Raw genomic sequence first — 7,074 nt, forward strand, 5'->3', positions numbered from 1 at the left:
TGACCTCAGCCTTACCAAGAATGTACCAGGATCTTACTATTATTATCTTTTTTTCTGTACAGAGGCACCCTGTCAAATCTAGTTGTAACTCTGTTGTTTTTAATAAGTATTTTATTAATCACTTATTGGGGAAATTCAGCTGTTGGTTTGTATCATGTTTACATACTACTGAATAAAATTAGGAATCGCATTTGTCTTTGGGCACATAATGAAACTGCCACATGTCTTCTGTGTGACCTGTACCCAATGGGAATTTGTAGGCAACAGGGTATATTTAAAATGCACAAAGATGGTGGCAGTAGGGGGTCCACTGGAGCCCAACAGCAAATGTTAGCCCCCGGGACCCCTGACTGGTAAATTTAGCCATTATCTGGCACACTAAGGCTGATTATGAGGCTCCATACTTCAAGGAGTGGAACCCTTTGAGCTGAAATACAACATCTACCTGTGATCTCTCATAGGTTTTGGCCTCAGTGTGGACGCGTACAGCTCAAACAAAGATTGATTTTTCCTTCTTAGATTGTCTCATTTGAATTTTGTTTAGGGGCACTGGAGGGATAAAGAATATTTCACATGAAAAAGCAAACATTTGGAAAGAGTCAGAAGAAATCTGTAGGAGTACTTCAATGTGACAGAACAAGGCAGATCTTATCAGTGCATTTCATACACAAAAGTGTGTCAAAGTGCTTATTATAATATATCAAAATCAGTAAAATGGGGACACAAAATAAAGATTAAAAAAGATTTACAGAAGAAATTAAAGACATGGAAGTGCAAGACAGATAATGATGAGTGCTCAAAGCCTGTTCAAATGCAGACTTAGGTAGACTTTGTCTACCTTAATCTATAGTATCATACCCTCTGTTTGTCCCAGCTCTGTTGTGCAAGCTGAATTCTTTTCACACTATGAACAGCTTACTAGTATTAATCCAGGTAATGATGTGAGACTCACCTCTGGACTCTCAGATAATGTGTCAAGTGTGTCAGTATTCCTTCATATTACATACAGTCGGTCTGGTTTCTGTCTATTAACTCTAAAATTGGCCTCAATCAAAGTAGGTCACCAGCAGAGAGCCTATATCCTGCATACATTTGCTCTGGCTGTGCAAAGTGTTTTGGGACATTTTCTAATTATATATCTGTTATTTTAATTCACTATGCTGAAAATATCCATTGAAGCAATTTCACAGAGCAGGAGTAAAGATGGCTGAAAACTCTCACAGCACAATGCATTTAGATTTTACTTGCCAGTCGTATTTAAAATCAGGTCCCCTCCCCAAAGAGCAACACTTTGCAAGTTAGCTCTTATTTTGCAGAACTGACATTCCCCACAATATGTATGCGCCTGCTTGATTCACAAAGTAAAATGGTGCTGTTTTCATTGAGATCAGCCACAAAGATACTGAATGAAAATGAAGTCAAATTTCCTTGGGGGGCTGTGAACCTACATTGCAAAAATATCATCCAATCAAACCGACCTAGGAGATAAAAGCCAGATGAAGTGGGAGAAGATGTTCTTTGATGTAAACTGAATATTTGAATATTTTTTAGAAGATGATACATTTGCATAATTTTAAATCCAATTTTGGTAACACATCTTATTTTTTTCATATCTTAGAAGTGTTAATTGTTATGTTTGATCAAAACTTTATACATTTTGAACCTACACTTTTTAGTTAACATGTATGAAGCTAAATATGAGGAGAATTACGTAACAAAATGCAACGAGGGTGTAATAATTGATAAATATGAACCAGACTGCAGCAAGAGGCCTAAACAGATGGTGATCTATTTAGACGGCATGACCATTTTTTCAGTTGCCTAAAGTGTAATCCCATTTACATTTTTAATTCCACAAAACATAAAATATTGAACCCTCAACACTGAGTTTCCTCTTGCGGAGAGCGTCACCTTTTGCCCTCAATTATTGGATTCTCATGAAAGCATTTTATGATAATAGTGCTTCATTTTTGGCCACTGCAGCCCGTCATATCAAAGCTGTAAATGAGAGTTTTAAAACACTCAAAGAGACGTCTCTGGATAAGGTCCAGTCCTCAGGCATTTCCTCTGGACTTATCTGCCCTCACATTCCATTTGAGACTTGGTTATCTGATATACGAGGTTTTATATAGCTCCATATAACTGCTCACATATACATTATTTATGTTAGTGTCTGTGTGTTTACACTGTACATTATGGCTTTCTAATGCATTGTGTATTTATTTGTGTAATGTAAATCCATTGACATTTGGCTCTGTGTCTGGACATGAGCTCTCAGACGGGGAGTGAAAAATCTGAACAGTGTTAATTATGGAGCAAACTGTTTTAAACATTGCTTTTGACTGTGGAATTTGAACTTTGCTCTTTGCTAAAACAGATCTTACATTAAAATAATTCATCTGACAAGAAGAAACAAATAATAATTGATGCTAAACCTTAAACATTTATAGGCTTACTTACTTATAAGAGCTCTGCATACCAGCAGATATCTTTCCAAAAGCTCATCAGCATCTAAAATTATGCTGTGTGTGCACATACGGGTTGCATGTGTCCGTTTGTTTACCATTTCCAGCTTGCAGGATCATCTCCTAGCAACTGTGGGTCTGAAAAGCCATATATACACAGGCAGTGGGCTTTCTCCCAGGGGTAACATGGCACGCTGCAGCCAAGCCAGTGGTCCCTATAGCAACCCCTCAAACAACATCCAGTGAACAAGTCAAACCAAATGGAAACAGGAGCAGGTGAAGAGCAGGTCAGAGGAGCCAGTGGAACCACTGAGACAGTGTCTCAGGCTCAGTCCAGCCCAACACAGCTAACAGAACCAAGATGTCTCCACACCTGGCATTGTTCCCTCAAGCTGAAGAGGGTGGTAGGTTTAAAGATTGCCACTGTCAATGGGGTGCTTTTCGGTATGAAGAACGATTTTATAGCCTTTTAGAGATACAGGATGTGTTTATTTTATTGTTCATTTAACCGTTATTTAACCAGGAAGTCCCACTGAGCCAATCAAAACCCATTTAAAATGCAACAAATACAACATATTATACAAAAATCCACAATAAAACAACTATTCAAACATAGAGAGAAAAACAAGCACATGTCTCTATCACCACATTCTCTATGATGCCCTTAAATCCATCGATGGATTTAAGTGTTTCTAATATTTTATCTTTTTGAAGATTGCTCCATGTCCAAGGTGCAGAGTAGGAGAATGCAGTTTTCCCCAGATCTGATCCACCTGAAGGAGCGTAGCTGGTAACTACCAGAGCTGACACACAAAAGGGTGCAGAGTTAGGCCGGAAGTTTGCCCAGTATTGTTTTATAGATAAAAATATACCAGTGCTGTTGTCTGCAAGTTGTCATTGACGTCCAACCCACCAAATCATAAAGAATGCAGTCATGAGTCAGGGACTAAATAAAATGTAGAGATACATGGTATACTGAATCAAAGCTACGTAAACTGGAGGAGGTTGCATGCATAGACGATATGTCACCGTGCTAATCACAGACAGAAAAGTAGCTTCCACAAGTTTTATTGTTTGCACATTTACTTGGATAAAAATAGCCATCACCCATTTGACCCTTTAAGAGTCCATCCAGATATGTGGCTCTGAGAGAACAGTAAGTTGCAGTGATTTGTAAGCTGATATAGCTCACGTGACTAAATAACAAAGGTGCAGTGGCAGAGTGCTGCAGTGTGTATTGACATCTTCACACATTGTTATGTGTGGGTCTGTTGCTGCTGTGACTTGGTGGTATGCAGCGTTACAGGAATGTGTGTTTTGTGTTGTGCATGCCCCGGCCTGAGCGCAGTCTTGCATCCTCACTATTTATCTCAGCAAGAGAGGGACTAACAGTGTGAAAGGACGGGCCAATGCTGGCTGAGGGAAGATGAGGAAGATGTGCACGTTCAAAATGTGGGTGTGTTCTTTTGGAGCAGTAATTAGACAAAACAATTTCAAATTAAGGTCAGTTTACTAAAAATAAAGAGTGAGTGAACAGACCTGTTGTTAAAGCATTTTGTCAAAAACCATTAAACTTCTCTTCAGCTACAGGACAGAATATTGATGTGGACAATAAATATGTATAAAATGTGGCTAGAGAAACACTGTGGCTTGAAACATTATTCAAAAAAGATGCATAAGGTGGTAAACCACACAGTGTTGTGCTCATTTTTGCTCATGCTAATGACCCCCAAATATTTCAGTGTCAGTCTGAGGCCTTGGTTACATTCCCAGACAATCTTTTAATGTACGTCAAGGCTGAGTGATCCTTCTTTTTCACTCTGAGTGGGAAGTTGAATCACATTCTGTCCTGGTATGTTCATCTTCTTGCCTTTTACAGAGAGGATGCTGCCATCCAGTGGCAGATAGAGGTACAGAATTTTAAATATTGGGCCAAAATATGTGATTAACATCAAATGCAGTGATAACCTGCACCCTAATGCCCATACCCTTAAAAGACAGAAAAAAAGAGTCATGCATGATTTATCCAAACAATAGAAAAAACACAAAATGCTTAACAGTTTTTGCAAAAAAAACCCAAACAAACAAAAAAACAAAACCTGAAGCATATTATATGTCTTTGTTGATTCTTTCATGGTTCGAAAACATCTGCCTCTAAATGAGTGATGCTCATCTTACTCATTTTCTGATCCACTGTGAAAATAAATCGATTCATACTGTCTTTTTTGTACTTTGAATGTAACTAAGCTGCCAGAGTGCATACAAAATATTAAAATAGAGCTTTTTTTCAAAATAAAAAATAAAGTGCTAGTGGAAGATTCCCCAGACACCTCCAAACAGAGGTCCAGGCCAAGTCCCAAATCTCCTCAAATTCTAGAAATGCCACTGCGTACACCTGATCTGTGTGGGGCTGCTCCAACTAGATTTATCTCTTTTATTAATGCTACCTGATATATTATATGCTTATTTACTGCCCTCCTGACATTTTGCAAAAGTGCGCCTGGGCAAAGCCAGATGAGTATCTCCGCTCTAAACCTTTACTGGTAATCAGTCTATTGGTAGTTTACTTGATTACTGTACAACACAAAGGCACACTACCTTACCACATGCTTTCACTCCCACGTTGAGTATTGGTTCTTTAAGTACTGACATTACACAGCTATAGATGATGGCAGTTAAAGATTTGTTCATATCAATAATGTTCATTTTACACAGGAAAGAAGTGATTTAGGGTTGGACGTGTCATTTGAACATCTAAATGTTCTTCAGATGGTCAAAAAACAAAACAAAACAAGAGAACTGCTGATAGGGTCTTTATAAAGTCAATCTTTTCATTTTTACTTTGGTCATCCATTGTGCTTATGGTACAGCATTTTTTGTTTTGTTTTATTCTTCTGATCTGTAATGTTTTGGTGATATATATAATTATGGAAAATGAGTTAAAAACTCTTAATAGTAACCCTAATCTCAGCCCTCAGTTTAAAATGATGAGAATAAAAGAAGCATACAAACAGTTTTCTTCACACTTCCATCAGCACAGAAGGCATTGTGGAGCTGCACCACTGAGTCTCGTTACTTCTGTCTCGGTGGCAGTTTGTTGCCAAGGTAACTGAGAGAGACCAATGACCCTTTTATTATGTGGCCTCTTATTACAAAGCATCATTTTCGCAGGGGCATTGTGAACATGTCCCTCTTTGATAGAAGGCAGTCGGTCCTGATAGAAAGTGCTGCAGAAGTCAGATATATAATCAGATTTATGCAAGGAGGAGGACGTGTCTCTATATTCCTGATGAGCTTTCATGTGGATGCTCATGATGATAATGTGTATGTTATTCTACAGCCTAGGACCCTTAAGGTCACCCCTTTGCAGTAAAGAGGTCCCTCATTGTGCTGACCCGCCACTTTATTCAAGGCACATGTACCCATGTCCTTCACCTGCAGACAGCTGCCAGTTGCTTTATGGTCAATGTCATGCACGTGGCAACGTGATATTCCTCCCACAGTCACAAGGCTGCTTCAATGAGAAAATCACTTCACAGTCACGTTTTCGCGTTAGTGAGCTGTGGGAGTGAGCAGAGTAAAGACATTAGCTGGTACGAACAACGACTCAGTGTGTACTGCGTTTCACACCTTTAAAAACTGTTAAAATATCATTATTATTTTACAACGTATGCTGTATTAGATAACAAGCAAGACGATTCTGCATCACCATGGAGCGCCCTAACTCACAAATAACATTTAATAATCACACCACTTTTCAAACATATTCTTGAAACAATTGGATTCACACTCAACTGTGTGAACTTTGCTAAAACTAATGCAATCTAACAAAACAGTCCTGTAATGAATGCTAACTTCATGAAGGTTGTTGTTGAATTGTACTGAATTACACTAAAAGGTGTTTTTAATATTTAGTCCAGCCTCATTGATTTCGGTAAGATGGGTGCAGTGATGGAGGAAGTACTCAGATCCTTAAGTAAAAGTAAACATACCATTGTCTAAAAATACACCATTGCAAGTAAAAGTCCTGTATTTGAAATATTACTTGAGTAATATTACAGAAATGTAATAATCTAATAAATATAATATTTTATTAGAGAATTATATATATTTTGTTTTGTTTTTTATCACTGACAAATACATGTAAGAGCATTTTAAGATAGTAGTTCATCAATGTGGAGTCAATTTTAGACGCTTTATATACTGCTGGGTAGATTAATAAAGTTCTGCATCAAATCAATCTGTAAAAAGTAGTTTGCCAGTGTCCGATAAACGTAGGCCTGGTGGAGAAAAAAATACAATATTTCCATCTGAAATGTGGAGGAGAAGATGTGTAAAGTAGCATAGAATGGAAATACTCAAATAAAGTACAAGCAGGTATATGACAAAATTGTTCTTAAATGTACTTAGCTAAAAATATTAGAGACACCTCACATAGATAGATAGATAGATAGATAGATAGATAGATAGATAGATAGATAGATAGATAGATAGATAGATAGATAATTGTGTTAAAGGTCCAGTGTGACGGATTTAGTGCCACCTTGTGGTGAGGTTGCAGAACTGAAACTTCTCCTGTGAAGATGGACAAACTACTATACAAAAATGA

This window comes from Epinephelus fuscoguttatus, linkage group LG13, assembly GCF_011397635.1.
Source record: "Epinephelus fuscoguttatus linkage group LG13, E.fuscoguttatus.final_Chr_v1".
NCBI classification, from domain to species: domain Eukaryota; kingdom Metazoa; phylum Chordata; class Actinopteri; order Perciformes; family Serranidae; genus Epinephelus; species Epinephelus fuscoguttatus.